Source organism: Pteropus medius, unplaced genomic scaffold (assembly GCF_902729225.1).
Source record: "Pteropus medius unplaced genomic scaffold, Ma_sr-lr_union100, whole genome shotgun sequence".
In the NCBI taxonomy this organism is placed as follows: Eukaryota; Metazoa; Chordata; class Mammalia; order Chiroptera; family Pteropodidae; genus Pteropus; species Pteropus medius.
The window spans coordinates 5,899,434-5,916,915 of NW_024355206.1; the positions used below are offsets into that span (position 1 = coordinate 5,899,434).

Genomic DNA, 17,482 nt, shown 5'->3' on the forward strand with positions numbered 1-17,482 from the left:
CTACCTAAAGACGCCAAGCCTTACATTTAAACCAGAGCAAAGGCCCCACTCCCAGGTACTGACACACGTGTCCACACAAAGACTTGTACAGCAACGTGCTCAGTGGCCTTATTTATAACGACCAAGAACTAGAAACGATCCAAATATCCATCAAACGGTAAAACAGCCACACAATGAAACACTATTCAGAAAAAAAAAAAATGAACTTAACAATCTGGGTGAACCTCAAAACTGTTACGCTAAATGCAAGAAGACAGATACAGACAGATACAAAAGTCCACGTACCGTGTGACTAGATTTATAGGAAATGAAACAAAAAGCAACTAGGGCAGAAAGGGGTTCAAGGCCCCGGCTGAGAACAGTTGGAGGTTAACTCCAAAGGGACACAAGGAAGCTTTCTGGGGGGATGGAAACGCTCCATACCATGACTGTGCTGGTGACTAATCAGTCGCCTGTCATAACTAAACGTGCACACTTAAAATTAGCAAATTTTATCGTATGCAAATTTACCTCAATAAAGCTGGAAAAAACAAAATAGGACAAAGGAGTTGGAAATGGCAATTTTGATTCAAAATAATCCTGTTATATCTGTACTCGGTAGAGGGTATCACGAGTTTGAGTTATACCAAGAGGAGCCACGTAACCGATGAGTTCGTTTCTACAAGTATCAGTTTTCCGCTAAGCAAATATTTTATTTCTTAATAATTATTTTATTTTTGCTAATCATCCTCATTTAGATAGAAGCAGAGAAACAAGCTTTGCGCTTTCTTACTTTCCCTCTACACGCACTTCTTGCTTCATTCCGACAGCTCGAAAATGATCTGCTGCCGCGAGCAAGATCTGTGTGGACGGCCTTTTTATAACACGTGGTATTATTTTACAATAAGCACAGAACATGAATTGCAGCTTCAACATGTTCATCACCAATTTTCAAAGTTGTATGGGGGGAGCGTATAATTCACACAAATTCTATTAAACATTCTCTGCTAGTTCTAGACTTCCAAGGGTAACTTGACGTTAAGTAATTTACTGCATTTCAATGATCCCTCCCCAAAAAGGGCAGCCTATTCTCTTCCTCAAGAATCATTTCTGAATATTTTCTAATTCTTTGGAAAATATGGAGAAAGCAGTTTCCCCGTACTTCCTTGCTCGATCATTAAAGTTGTTACAAATAATTCATGTTCCTAAGAGTTTTCAATTTCTCAGATAAGAACTTGCAGTTTTTAAAAAAGGTCCCTCCCTTCGCCGAGATTCAAATACGAAACCTAAAGATTTACTTAGACTGAACTGGCTACTGTAAGGCCAAGAGACTTCTTCACAGAACTTAAAAGAATTTAAAAGTATTTTTAAGAAAAACTATAATTTAAAACATTTTTACTTGTTTACCAAAGTTAAAATGCTCAAAACTAATAGCTATTTAAAAACAAACAAACAAACAAACAAACAGTACCCTTTCGACCTAAACAATTTAAATCAAAGTTGGCAAGATAAAATACTGCAAGATAAACACCTTCGATGAACCCATTCATTCACGGCTGACAATATGCTGTGAGTAACACAAAAATGTGACACAAGTCCAGCCTCGATGAGTTAGGTCCTGTCTCCCCCGCACGCCTATCATTCAGAAGTCTGAATGAATTAAAATGTTACTACCCATCTAATAGAAATTTTAATATTGAATTGTTTTAAATACCATGTTCAGTTTATTATACTGTTCACTGAGAATACATAGTTGATTTTTTTCAAAAAATTATCCAACTATCAAATCGCTTTTTTCCCTATAAATCTTCTGTATTCATCCTGGTTAACAGTTATCTTGCAGGGAAATGCTATCTGCTACAAATGGGATAAATACACATGAAGAAAAATACAAAAACATTGCTTCTTAGAGACAAAACCCCTATCAATACACAAGTCACTTTCTTGGTCATGTAAATCCAGCCCATTACATTGTGACGACACTAAATTTTAGGAGCCATGTGTCTTACTCAGCAGTCTATATCTAGTATCTGGCACACCTGCACAGAACAGGTGTTCTAGGCACTCAAATGTTTATATAATGAATTAACACTTGACTTGCATTTATCCACGTCACAAAAACAAACTCTGAACCCCTAATATATCAACTACAGGAAACCCAATCATCCACGTAAAAATCAAATTACCAGAGTCTTTTCCACCTTTAATTTTGAGGATCAGTCAGGGAATGCTCGAACAGTGTAAAAAATACTAAGCTGGTTTATAGTCTTTCCTCCTTCCAGGCCGTTAAATAGCCAGGCTGATCTATAACAATCCCGAAACAGTATGCCAGATGACAAGCCCGTGCTCAAGACTTTCTGATTTGTACTGTATTCTCTTCGAGAACTTAAGGGCACCCATAGGTCATCTGAGAAAGACATAACAAGTACAGCTGAAGGGGTCTCTTTTTGACATCATTAGAATATCCTACATGTACACTGTCATTACCTATAATTCTGAAAAAAAGCACTAGTAATTTAATTAATTTTTAAGTCTCCTTAATTAGGAAAAAAGTAGAGGCATATGACCTCTGAACCTACTGAGGAGTCAACACGTGAACCTGCACTGACCTGGTCTCAGAGTCACACAGAGAGCATCCTGATGATTCTGGGTCCCACGTTAGTGATACTGACTTATACTGTCTGGCAGTCAGTCGTTCCAAGGCCTTTCCCTTGTGTCTGTGTGGTTATAAAACACTCAATAAATTGCTAGGTACCGTATTCTTGGAAGCCACTTAGCATTCAGTGGAAAATTGTTTCTACTACATTGACAATGTGTCTTATTTATTTACTGGTCTCCTTATTTACTGGGCCTAAATCTGCTAGATCGATTGAGTCCAACTGGCCCAACGTTGGCCTGGATATATTGCTAGGAACTTAAAGTCCCAACACCCAGGCTTTCAGTTAGCCAGAACCAAAGACTAAGGAGAGTCTGATTCAAAATTTCGAGAGATAAGCAAGTTTGAAAAGTCAGTTTTCCTGAATTGATCATTAAACACGGATTTCCCTACATAACGTTTACGTCAGCATGTCTCAAATATGTGATTAATGGCATCAGAAAATTGCACATTGCTAGGTCCTACCCCATACCTAATGAATCAATTTCTGGAGGCTGAGCCCAAGGATTAGCACACTCTAACAAGCTTCCGAGGGATTCTTAGGTTCAAGTTTTGAGAACCACTACTGTAGATACCTACCAGAAATTATTACTTTAACAGAGAACACAGTTAAGTACATATTTGCAGCTGAAAAGAAAATGGTTTCAAATGACTGGAAAGATGAAAACTTTAGAACAATTCGAGTCAACTAAAATTAGGTCATCTCAAAAGAAACCTGTCCAAAAAACAATGGTTTCCCACTATAAACGTTGGGGAAATACTATGTAAAACTTTAGCAAATGTTTTTCCTTGGCCAGACATAAGAAAACATGTCAACACTAACTATAGTAACCGGTAGGGAGCAGGTGGTTTTACCTTGGCAGCATTTAGTAACCATGAAAACTAAAGGAAGGGTGGTATTGCTATCGATATGCTACTCAGACCTTGGGGCAAAAAAAAAAAATAAGTAAAATTTTGGCAGGTGGAGGGTCTACAGCTACTGAGATTTGCTATTCACAGAGAAAAGAGATACATTAGATATTTTAAGTGATTATCTAAAAATTTAAGAGACATTGTATGCTGTATTTATCAAAGGTAAGCCATACGTTCTTAATAATAAAATGTTATTTTATTATATATTATTATGACATCTAAAATCTATTAAATGAACTGTTATTTTACCTTTTTATTATCTTAAAAAGCAGCAAAAGATCTTGGATAGTAAAACATGTCAAATTAAAAATTTGAGAACAGTAAGGCATGTTCGGCCTCTAAAGTACTTTAATGGTTTCATAAAAACCAAAAAACCCAAAACTTCTGCTTTTGTAATAAGTAACCACAGACTTTTATTAAAAGTTTATAATTATATTAACTCCCAACTGTAAGCAAGACCTCAACCCCTTCGAAGAAACCAATTTACCTATATTTTCAAAAGTCCTATCCACTTGATCTTTTTCTTTTACCACCAAGTTGCTTTCAAAGCTAGAGATGAAAAGGCTTTTTGGGGACGGGGGAGGGATGGCCAGTGCAGGTCCTTTTACCTTAAAATATATTAGAGGGGGGTAGTGGGGATTGATAAAGACATGTAGTATCCAATGAAAAGTGATTCCAAACCAACTATTTCTAAGCTGACGTCAATTTTCTTCCGAGGTGAGATTAGCTGCACTATTTCGCTTTTTTGATAGACTATCTGATGCAAAAGAAAACACGTAGCCGATTTCTCCCCTGTAAGTTACTCACCACCTCATCTGACCTGTGTTCACAGGCAGATGCTTCATACACCCGGATGCAAAAATGAACACAAGGTCTCGGCTACCTGCTATTTAAGGAGGCCAGTAGCATTTCAGACAGCTTAGATACAGCGCTTTCAACTCTGCCCAGTCTTCCTTCTACACACCTCGGTCTCAAGCTTCCATTAAATGTGAAGAATTCAACAGCTTTGAAATTCAAGACTCACCACATATGGAAAACGATCTTTATTTTTCCTACATCTCATTCTTTTACCTTTTCATATTCTGGGGATGCCAAAACGTCTACCTTTTTCGAAAGGTTCCAAAAAATGGTCAGAAATGCTTTTAGAAAATGTTTTCTTTGAAGCACTTTTAGACTTTGGCAACAAGTTGTGAGCGTGCCCTAGAAGGAGGAACTGTATGAAACGTAGCAGTGCGGAGGGACAGGGCTGGAGAAGCGAGCGGGGGCCGCCTGGGTGGGCACAGGGCTCGCTGCCGAAGACCAGAAAGGACTTTGGTCCCACTGCTGTCAGTGCAAAGGGTGGATGGACCCACGTGCCAGCTGAGGCAACCTTGGCCCTATTAGTCAGCCATTCCAAACTGTCTGATTGCTAAATGAAGGCAACAATACTTCCCTCTTTTAAAGCTGTTTGGAGACTACTTCACAGAATGGTTAGCACAGAATCAGCTGGTATGATTATTCACACTAGGTCGTTAAGAAAGTTCAAAGGTCAACAAGGAATCAGGAAAGAATTGTAAACAGGGAAAGACAGACTTGACTGCGTGCAGGGTTATCGAAAGCCAAATCTGGAAGTGAAGGTCACTGAGGAGGCCGAAGAAAGAAAGACACTGTGGATTGAAAACTGAGAGAAAGTTGTGACTAATGGCGGGAGGCTGAAGGAGAAGGAAGATCGGAATGACACCCCAGTTCCAGCCTGGATGGCAGTACCACCCGCTGCGACGGGGGGTGGGGGGGAAGGCGGGTTTAGGAGATGCGGCCGGGAGGACGGAACAAGCAGTGAAGTTCAGCCTCGCTGAGCTCTATGCATGGATGGAAGAAACATTTACAAGCTGGATAAATACGAGTCTCAGTGCAAACAAAACATATAGACCTTGAACCATTAACAGACATAGGATGTGAACTGAAGATAAGGGACTGGAGATTACCCAGGGAGGACAGTGAGAGGAGCGTTAAGGTCAGAATCCTGACGTTCCAACAGGTAATGGCTGTGAAGAGGAAGCATTTGCAAAGCACAGAGATCACAGACAGGAGGAATAGCATTAAACTCATGGCAAGAGTTTCAGGAAGGAAAAAGGAGTCAACAGTGCGAACCTTTGCTAGCAACAAAAAAATACCTCCTAAAACATTTACCTACTTTTATAAAGAAGCCATATAGAAAATACACTGCGAAACTGCCAAGGTCTCCTATTGCACAGAACAAAGAGATCTAATAAATATTGAGCCACCGGTTGGTTCTAGGTTCTTTCAAGGTTTACTCACTTCTTATTGTCCGTTAAAAATGTTGATTGTTTTTCAAAACAAATCATTGCATTCTCATCGAATGGAGGCTAACAATAGAGACTCTGACTGCATTTAACATCCTCTCTAGATCACTTTCTTCCTCCATGCTGAAAGAATAAAATAGAGCTATCACTATTCTCATTTTTGCCTCAATATTACAGCATTTAAAGAGTTTTCGTCTCCCCCTGGAAAACTGGTTTCTACCCTCCAAATGAAACCAATAAACTCCAAGGAAGGGCTAGACACACCCCAGTTCTGTCAACCGGAGACCAGGAGAGATGAGATACATCAGAGAAAACAGCAAACACGATCGTTTCTCAAAGTTCTAGTGTTCCCGGGCTACTAGCAGAGTAGGTGAACCTTCACCTTGAGTACCCATTAAAATGTAATCTACAGTTAAACTTGAAATGACTTTCACTACAATCGTTTACAATTACCTTCAGCCCTACTTGGTAGCAGTAAGATTAATCTGTTAAGAAGAAAATTAAATACACTCCTGAAATTCATAACAAAGGAAATATGTAAGCACCGACACAAATTTTAAATATTCGAGTGAATCTCAACCATCCTATTCATGAATAAAGTACTTATCTGCATATATATTGACACATCCAGCAAATTTAAATGCACTGATGTATTTCATAAGAACTTTTTCACTTATTAAAAGTGATGGGTTTTAAGATCTTCCCTTTTATTCCAAATAAGAAAAACGAAGTGCCTGAACTCTTCGGCCGTGACAAACAAAATAGACATTAAAAAAACAAATAAACCAACAAACAAAAAACTTTCCCCTGAAACAACCACAATAACCAACGTACCAATATTAGCTCTGAAAGTTAGATACACTAAGTTATCAGTAAATTGAAGTAAGAATTTTCAGAAAGTATTTAAATTGCAAAATGAGCTAGACAAATTTAAGATTATTTGCGCTCAACCACTGGCTGCATCAATGAGTTAGAGCTTAACCCATGACTTGTCACTGCCCCCCATTTATAAATTATATTAATACTTTTAATTGTCTTGAAATTTGCTTTAAAACAACTTTTTAAGTTTATTCCGAACAGTAGTTAACAAGTTCATAACCTGAGCAGCGACAGCCTATTGAACAGACTGAGCTGCTGAGAGCACACGTAACAGCAGGTACTGCCACACAAACAACGTTCTTCACACGAATGCCACGTCTGGTCACCCTGTGCATACGGTCGTCTTCTCGCCTTTAACTGAAAACCTACGACATACGAGAAAGATACTCATGTGCCGTTTTAAATCCTCGATCCATACATACTAATTCTGCTTCTATATTGCATTTAAAAAATCCAAACAGTGACAAAGGCTAGTTACACCTGTTCAGAGACAGGTAAAGTAAGGTTAACTGGCACGGTTCCAGCCCCTCTCTAAAAATGTTTCTGACACATTTTCCTGGAAGAACATCTTCTTGGCAGAAAATATTTCCTCTGGTATGTGCTTACCAGAAGCAGCATGTACTCAGAAAACCTGGCCTCAACAACAATGCCAGTGTAAAATATTAAGCCTTATATTTACAGACGGCAATCTATGTAATAAGTAAAAAAAATACCCAACAAAGACATAATTGCTCACTTCGGTGGGTAAAGATTTTCCCAATTTCCTTTAGCTGATTTTAATGTCCAGAAAATGGAAGTAGATCCATCTGCATATTGGGAAATGAAATTTAAAACAGGCTATTAGTTTAGGCAAAACTAATCAACAAGTCACAGAGCTTCAGAGGCACAGTTTAACATTTAATGGCTACCTATTAAAGAAATTTTGAAGCACATCCTGCTGGTGGCAATATAAACTGGTATAACCTTTTTGAAAAGCAATTTGGCCACTGAAGTGTTCATACCCTTTGATCTAGGGAAGCCCACACCAGGGGATTTTTCCAAAGGAAATACATTTTTTTTAAAAAAAAAAAAAAGGAAAATATTTTAAAATTTACACACGGAAGTCTGTTCAATGCAATACCATTTAAAATGATGAAAAATTAAGAACACTCTAAATATAAAACAGGCAAAAGACTAGGTAAAGTAAGGTCCCTGTAATCTAAGAGAATTGTAAAACAACAGAAATTAAAAGAATTTAAACAACAGATGATACAATGGAGTAAAAAGTAATCTGCACTTATTTACAATTTTGGGAAAAATACAAGAATATTAGTAAGGTAGAGAACAGGGGGGAAAAATAAGACCACCACACAATGATCTGGTGGGTACCCGAGTGACTTTTCTTTATTTTACTATTATTATTGTATTATTTAACCAATAGATAGAGCACGTTCTGGAAGCAGCAGCATAGCAAATACAAGTATTACACTGGCTGAAATGCCCAGCTGGCATTTGGGCCAATTATTCAGATGAACTTTTATGCCTTAATTTCTATGAGGTTGAAGAGCAACACTATAAAGAAAAAAGTCTCTAAAGAAAACTTCTGGCACTGAACCAAAACAGCATTATCGCATAAGTAAGAAATGTCAACAGATTCACAGATACTTTTCTAAAAAAGTTTTGGTGGCTTACCAATAGCTATTAGAAATATAAGTTCATTCACTTCCTGTTTCAAAAAGGTGTTACTTATCTACATCTTTGAAATAAATGAAGTTTGAATGAAGGAGAAAGCAATTTTACCTCGTTCTACATAAAATGAACCAATATCGAATAACTAAGATGCACACCTGAAACTAATACAATATTGTACATCAGCTACATTTTAAAACCTTAAAATAAAATGAATCAATGATCTTTTTAAAAGGAAAGCTAAAATTATGAGCATACTGAAAATGTCAACCTATTGCTAAATTCAAAATAAAGTTAAAAAAAGGGGGTGTGCTGGGGGTGAAAAAGAAAATTAAACACCTGGCATTTCAGTTCTTAAAAAAAAAACACACACATACATTTAACCTACCACATTTATCTTTCTTGAAGCAACTTAACAACATCTTAAGTTTAAGGAAAATGACACATCAACTAGACCTCCTCCAGATGTCATTTATAAAAACTGACAAATGACTGCTCAAACATCCAGCCCAAGAGAAAAGCCTGTTACCGGAGATGATTTTGATTCAAACGTTTTTTTAATGACACCCAAATTCTGAACTAAAAATAATGATAAAAGAAAGTCAAGTTTGATTCTCTGAACACCTATTTCCTGTCCAAACAGCCCTTTTGTTCTGCTTCCCTGCTTAATTTTAATGTTTAGTTTGCATCGGAAAACAGCAACAATGACAAAACCTAGCGTACACAGAAGCATAAAGGAGCAAAAGTGTAAAATAAAGGATCATTAAAAGATTAGAACAAAAATCCTACCAACAAAACCTCCACAATTTTCTGTTTGCTTCACCTCAGATTAACTTCACTTGAAGCTGTACTCCAAAGCAACCAAACCTGAATATCAAGCTCCACCTTCTCCAATTCTAGTGGCTGAAGAGTAAAATCTCCTCCCTGTTAGTGAAACTGACCTTTGTGATTGGACGCGGCTAATATCCATTATTTTAAAGAACTTTTCCTTGCTAGCAGGTTAGGTCAAACACACTAAAACCCTCTGGATAAGCTGGTTTCTTAAAGAAACAGTAGGTAACGTTTCAGTTTTCCCATCGTATACTATTTGCTTACTCTTTTGTCTAGGTAAAAAATAAATTAAGTAACAGCAGTGAAAACCTCACAGAAGCAGCTTTCATTTGCAGTTCAGTGACCAGCTGTTTAAAATACAAAGCTTTTAACCCAAATCATTTGATATTTTAGGAGCCATGAAGGTTAAGTTATGCTTCATGAAGACAGACTCCTTTTTCAACAGAGTTCACATTTTATTTGAAAATTTTAAAATGGCAACAGAAAATCCATTGCCAAGAGACTTAGAGAGAAGACCATAACTTAACTGAAAAAACATAGCACTACAATACTAGATGGAAAACAATGATTTCTAAGCTACCTATCAAATTCACTGATACTTATGTTCTCAGTTATCACCACAGTAAAAATTTCAGTGACATCAAAGATTGATCATTTCTACTTAAAACTGGAGAAAAAAATGAGACAGAAATATTATTTCTCTATGACCACATTAAGAGTTCTGATGTGTGTTTCGCCAAGGTATGAAGTTTAGGATAATTCTTTTTAATTGTTCTTTAAAAGAAGAGTGGACCCTACTTTGTCCCCTCCTTATTACTTGAAGGTGGTATGGGCACCCGAAGATGCAGCTGAAGAGGGTATACTCCTCTTAAAATACTCAGTTCCATTAAATGTTATTTTTACTACAGCGTTTCTAAAGAGACAATATTCTGGCACTCTGACTTGTAAACAAAAAAAGACCTACTGTCACTTTATACATTACTAAGTCTGCTATTATTATATTTTACTATATGTTTAATTAGAACTGCTCATCTTTTTAGTAGCTTGGCCCAACAAATACTATTCTAACATTAATCATTACCTGACTGACATTTAACTTGTTCGGTAAAGTATAATTTTCACCTCCACCAAAAATCTTGACTGATTTACAAAAACAAATTCGAAATTAAAGCAAATTAGAGTGACTTCTTAAAATATCTTTCAATAAGTTTATATAAGGGATTTTTAATTTAAATTTAGTTTTCAAAGTTCAAAATCTTGCATTTTTTTTCTCAAATAAAATTTATATATTAGAACACAAGGCCAACAAGCTTGTTTTGAATACAAAGAGAAGTCTTTGTAAGAAAGTGAAAATTCACATAATTGCAACTGGACATGAATAAGGAGCAATACCCTGCAGAAGCCCAAACAGCTGCATAATCTATTATGCCTTTTAAGTGGACAAATTCAAAGAGCCAATTCACAGAGGTCTAGTCCCAAGATCCTTTGCAAGGACTCACTGCTTTGAATGCCCAGCACTTCACGAGTCAAGTTCAGGTTTTCTTCCCACTGTGTGGACACTCTTGTAAATGAACACTGGGAGCAGAAGAGGTACCAGAGCAGACAACAGAAGGAACACATAATCTGAGCTACAGAATTAAACTTGAGAAAAGAGGCCGAAATTTTATAGGGTTATAGAAAAAGAGATGGCAAACATGTAAATCTTAAAATCTGGCATGCACGATATTAGTAGATAGCTATGAGAACCAAATAAACCTTTGCTCTGACACAATTTTTCACTTCAAAGTTAATTATCTGTATAAAACAGACCCATGCTATAAACACTAATGTAACACCGAGAGCACTCTCAATTTACAATCTAAAGAAAACAGATAAGGACTTAGCTATTCCAGATAGCGCAAAGACCTCCGGGACCTACCTCAAAGAACTTCAAGGTGACAAATGTCATTTAAGGTGGCTGGCAGGTTAAAACTAAGGGTATTTTATTCTACTTCTAAATCAGCAGCAGAAGAAAACAGCAAAAATAAATAAAGGGTAAGTAATGCCGTGACTGAGATTATCTGACAACAATATTACTTCGTAGGAACACCGAGCCTGCAAAGCTCCGAGGCTGCCTGACTGAATGTGACGACAGCATTTACTGAACATCAAGTATTCGAAGGACGGATTGTACATTCTTCGTGGGAACTCAGAGGTTTCCAAACCTATCAGCTGAAAACAATTTAGGAGAGAACAAGCCGTTGAACGACTTGGTCTCAACTCACCTCTGATTACAAAGAGAATCAATACCTAGACTGAGGAAGGACTTCTGGTACGCAGGAGCAGGGCGAAACGTCCTTAGACTTTGAAAGGACTGAAAATAGCTCCGACTAGTCTTCCCACAACAGAAGCTAACCCCTGGCATCCACCCCTGGGCACGACGGGTGGTTTGTGCAGCCACCGACCAAGGGCCTGCCACCGACACCAGCAAAACGTGACTAAGGATAGTGTGAAAACCAGCATCCAGGGGAGAAGACCATTTTTAAAAATATTTCCCTGACAAATATACATTGCCTACAAAAGTGAGGTGTGTAGTTGAGTTAGCAATTCCTGATGTGTATCCTCTAACTCACGAAGGAAAAAATAACACAAGGTGAGTATGAGGGGAGAGGGGAGGATCGTAACGGCCCATTCAGCAAAATACTAAACACAAAGCAAACATGAAGAAAGCAAAAACCTAGCTGAATGATGAACAGTCTTTCAATAGGAGAGTAAACACTTAAAGCATAAAGGGTTAACGACAAATGTAAATTAAAAAGGAACAGGGATCGCAGTATCAGGACCGAAGTATATGTACAAGAATAAGCATTCAGAATCCTCAGCTATTAAGATCTGACAGTCATAAATTTCCACAGGCAAATAACATAACGGAGTAAACTGCTAGACATAGAAAAACGACAGGAAACAGACCGGCAGACTTTAAGTTCCCTCTTTCCTTAGCTTAAGCCAGAAAAAAATAAAAGATAAAAAAGATGAATGATCCACATCGTTTAATGAGGTTAATCTTCAATAGCGCCATCAAAAAAAAAAAGTTTCTCAACAGTCATAGAACGATTTTTTTAAATTATAATGACTAACAATTTTAAAAAGCAAAAGCCGAACAGATGACATTCTCTGATGATTAAACAATAACATTCAAAGTTAAGAGAAAAGCTTATTCATTCGTCAAACCTTTTGAACACCTACTATACGCTGGGCGCCCCTAGCTACTGCGGACGCCATGCTGAACTGCCCCTTCCAACTGTAGAAATTTATGGTCTGGAATTAGAACAGTGCTGTCCAACAGAAACATCGCGGGAGCCACAGGCGATGTTCGACTTTTTAGGAGCCATGTTAAAACAGTAAAATAGACAGTTAAATTGTAATAATATATTTTATTTAACACAAAACGTGTAAAATAGCATTACTTCAATATGTAATCAATGCCTCATATCTCAATTCAGACTTGTCGTATTTCAATAACCAGATGTGGCTACTTAAATTTAAATAAAATACTGAGGATATTAACCACCTGGTCATTTATAAATAAGACAAATTTCCATCAAGATACTCTAATCTATGTCTCTGCTGTCCAGCCGAATAGTGACTAGCCACACGTGGCTACCGAGGACCTGAAATGTGACAAGCGAGACTGTAGAAGTGACTTTTTAGTATTATTTAATTTCAACCAATTTAAATAGCCACAACTGGCTGGTACCGACCAGATTGGGAAGTACAGCTCTAGAGGAAGAAACAGGCACTAAAACATCACACACACACAATGACTTGCAGGTTGTTACAAGTGTTGACAAAAGAAATGTCCCACGTGAAATGAGAACACATAGCCAAGAGAAGGACTTCACCTCTTGTGCCAGCATCAAGGAGAGATTCTTCAAAGAAATCACAATTCAGCCAAAGGGGACAGCATATGGAAAGGTCTCGAGTGGGGGAAAACTGAAAATACAGTAGAAATAACGAAGCACCAGGGGGCAAAATCATCTAAGTTATTTGTAGATCGATTTGGACCGTAGGATCTAGACAGGATCGGAAGGTGGGGAAGTGGAAGCAGCCCAACCACTTAGAAATAATAAAAGTCTCTCAAGCCAGTGTTGCAATAAAGCTCGTCCCGCCCGCTGACACTCAGTAAACCCGGTCATTCTCATCTGTCAAAGCCTAAATCAAGATGAGCCCTTCCCGTCCCCTTCGTGTTAGCTACTCCCTTCGCTAGGGCCAATTCCACCAGCTCTGTCTCTAAGAACTCAGAATCTCAGTTCCAAGTTTTCTACACTGGACATGCTCTGAAGCAGGAAATCAGCTGGAAGATGGGGGAGAGGAGAGACAGAAACTCTCTGCAAGGCAATTTTTACCGAAAAATATTTTTTAGAAATGTCTGACAGATTGGGGAAGCTAAAGAAACGCTCGAACACAGTGCCACTACTAAGCTTAAAGATTACATCCTCAGAGGCATCTGCTGAATATCCAGTTAGTACATCTAATCTCTATCGGCACACCGAATTTCTTCCCTTCTTAGCACTTGTCGAAATCTGAAAATTCTTTATTTGTTGGTTTGTAAACAGCCAAGCTTTCCCAACGTACTGTGAAGCTCCACAAAGGCAAGGACCTGGGCTTCGGTCATCGCTATGTCCTCCGCACTTAGAACGACGTCCTCCAGCATGGAGCAGGGACTGGAAGAACGCGAACTACACTGCACGGATTTTAAATACTTAAAACCAAAATATCACGTGTCAAAATTCAAGGAACACAGCTAAAACTACACTCAAAGAAAAATTTAATGGCATTTTTTTCATTATACAACATAAAATAGTAAATGGAGAAATATCACAATCGATTTTTTTATTTAAAAATTCAAAACCAAAACAACCTGAAGACCCTAAGGAATTAACTTAAAACTTGAGGACAAACAAAGCAAATGCCAAAAATTTATGAGCAAAATAGGCGAGGGAGAGAGTTAGAATAACAAAACAAAAAAGCACATTATCACTCCCCATCGCTAAAACAAAGTGCATTGGTGTGAAATCCTTGGTACTGAGTAAAAGCTAAGGAGAACCAAGCACTTATGCGTTTAGTATATGATAAGGCAGCTTTATTTCAAGGTGACAAGAAGATTCTTTTTTAATGGCGCTGAAATAACTGACTAACTATTAAGGAAAAATAAAGTTATTTCACTTTGCATGTTACATCAAAATAAATCCCAGATGAGCAGAAAGACATAGATGTGAAAAATGAAACCAGAAGAAAAAAGTTATCTGGGTAGGAGAATCCATTAAATATGAAAGTGCAAATCATAAAAAGAAAGTACTCACCTGAATTTCTTACAAGGTAAAAACTCTTTCATGTTTAAAAAAATACTGTCAGCAAATAAAAGGCAGATGAAGAGACAGGGAAAAACACTTGCAGTATGTGGCAAAGAGCTGCTACGCTGACTACACAAAAGGCTAAAAACGGTATCGCGATTGTAAAACACCACCTGAAATGAGCAAAGACAGTCTAGAACACTCTCAACACCCACATCTCCACGCATCATCATAATTAACAAATACAGAATAAATCTCATGAAGCGGGAAGGATGGCAGGAAAAAAAATCCTCAGTGTTGGTAAAGATGGGTAAAGATGGGAGGAAATGTGTATTCTCTCGTATTTTTAGTCAAACTTTATAATGGCTTGGGGAACTTTATACTATGTTAGCCAAACTTTTAAGTCAAGCTTTGTCTATATTTATGAAAAGACAAAAAAAGTGAATGTGCTTTAACTCAGCAATTTAAGGCAGATTGAATCCTAAAGAAATGAGAAACACATAGAAAGGTTAAGCTCTTAAAATGATCTTCATACCACATTAGTGAAAAAAGAATGAAGTGACACAAGTTATAATAGGTGACTGGTCACTACAGTATTTCATAAGATGCAATAGTACAGACCCTTTAAAAATCACGTTCTTAACATACCTAATTCAGTGGTAAACATGAGGAGACCCTTGCCCTCACGCAGCTTACATTCAGCAGGGATAGAGAGAGTAACCAGATAAATTCTTTCCAGTGACAGGCTCTATGAAGAAACGAAGCAGGGTAAAACGGTCGTCAGGGGAGGTGGGCACTGCTGAAGGAGTGACATCTGGGCAGAAATATGATTACTCCAGGCAGAAGGAACACTTTAAGGGATCGAGCCCGGCAGGCTGGAGTGCAGGCTGACGAGTAAGGGGATACGTGGCGGGAGGGGAATCTAGAGCAGTACCACCCACTGGTACCGCAGGTCACGTGACACGTGAAACAAGCCAGCCCAAGACGTGCTTTAAGTGGGAGATACATATCGGATTAGTCTCAATGGAGTATAATATCCCATTAAAAAATTTCTTATACTGAATACTTGCTGAAATCATATTTTGGGTTAAATAAAATATATGTCACCTGTTTCTCTCTCCTTTTTTTAAATGTGACTATCGGAAAATTTTAAATTACCTACGTGGCTCCCATTATGTTCCCATTGGACGCTGCAGGTCTAGGGTCCGAGCACTACCGTAAAAAGTTTGAATTTGTCTATCGAGAAGTCACTGGAGGGTTCTGAGCCTGGGAGTCAGATCATCCAAGTTACACATTTAAATGTTCGCCACGGGAGCAGCAAATGGACTGAAGGGGATCAAACGCCGAAGCAAGGGTACCGCTTAGATGACCAGTACCATCTTACCTACAACGAAGGTGTCGAGAAGGTCATATCTGGGATAAGCTTTGAAGGTAGAGGCAGCCTAACACTGTTTGGAATTCATCTTTTAATTGTTTAGGATATGAAGAATACACACACACACACACACACACAGAGCGGGGAATACCTGCCAAAATATTAACAATCGTTATTGTTAACCAAAACAACCCAAAACACATTGCCTTTATAATCAAATCGAAAAAGGAGATTTTTAAAAGCAGGATAAAACAGCCCTTCCAAAACAAAGCATCCTGATTATTTGTCTGCGAGCTACATTTACTGTTAAAAATAAATTCAAACCATCTCTACTCCCATGGCTTTAAATAAAACGGGTTATTCAAAGCTATCCATAAACTCATATTACTTATACACGCACACCCCATTTTCAGGAAATTAATGCTGTTCCTAATTTGTCACAGCATTGCTACTAGCGTGATAAACATTGTTTTAGAAGCACGCCTTGGGGCACTCCCAAATGTAATGCCATGGAAGTAAAAAGTACTTAAATTTGTGGTTAACATATGCTGATAAATGCCCGCTCACCACCACACATCTTTCTCCAAATTGTTTCAAAAGACACACCTGATCCTTTTCCTTAAGGTCCTTGCCGTTTGACAGGCGCTTCTCCTAACTAAGGTCGGCGAAACTGGAAGGATAAACTACGGACAGGATCCATTTACAAGAGTGCGCTGAGGCACGAGAGAAATTAAGTACAGGCATACCTCGTTTTATTGCGCTTCGCAGATGTTGCATTTTTTTTATAAATTGAAGGCAAGACCCTCCACCACCAAAAGGACTGTGACTCGCTTTACACTGATACTTGCTTTATTACAGTGGTCTGGAACTGGACTGCAACATCTCTGAGGTATGCCTGTAATTTGTCAGAGATTACACCGGAGGGGAGAGGGGAACACAGAATGATTTACGTCACATACAATCGAGTGTTTTTTCTACTGTATCTACTTTTACAGGGTGATCACAAATAGTGCCAGACTTCTTACAATGTGATTTCAAGGGAGAAGATTCATCGCATACAGATTAACAGGAATCTTGTTTTCTCATGCTAATGTTCAAAAACTATGAACCAATCATTATGGCTATGAATCTTCCATTAAAACGTAAGAGTATCCTAAAGTTTTTCATTCATTTTATCTCTAGTATTTCAATCTACTTTAGTCCTGACTAAAACTTCCAATGCAACTACATTCTTTACTTAGAGAAGCTCTCGCACTGGTGCACCAGGAGTCAGGAAATGAGAAATGTTCACAGAGCACGCCTGTGGATGGCAAAACAAAATCAAAAACAATCTAAATGCCCATGAGTCACGGAAGATTAACAGAACTATTTTCATAAAGCTCAAAAGAAAAGCAAACTAAAAAACTTACAAATACACATGATGAAACTATGTTTTAAAAACACAAGGGAATGAAAAACAGAAAATTTACTAGACCGGAAAGATGACCTGGGTAAGGAGAGGCAGAGGTGCAGAACTGACAAGAAACACATAAGCAGATGCGAGTTT

General features: G+C 38.0%; 1 protein-coding gene across 15 annotated transcripts in view; it reads right to left on the reverse strand.

Annotated features, from left to right (window-relative positions):
- ZFAND6 (zinc finger AN1-type containing 6) overlaps nt 1–17,482 on the reverse strand; it is a 42,580-nt gene that overhangs the window by 23,594 nt on the left and 1,504 nt on the right. For 2 of the 15 annotated variants that reach the window (XM_039858398.1, XM_039858397.1), the window contains exon 1: nt 9,187–9,305. The exons of 7 other annotated variants lie outside the window; for them this stretch is intronic. The gene's annotated coding sequence lies outside the window, so the exon portion shown is untranslated. Of the gene's footprint in view, nt 1–9,186; nt 9,307–17,482 lie in introns of those variants that run through there. 6 more of the 15 variants (XM_039858390.1, XM_039858402.1, XM_039858392.1 and 3 more) reach the window with 6 other exon arrangements.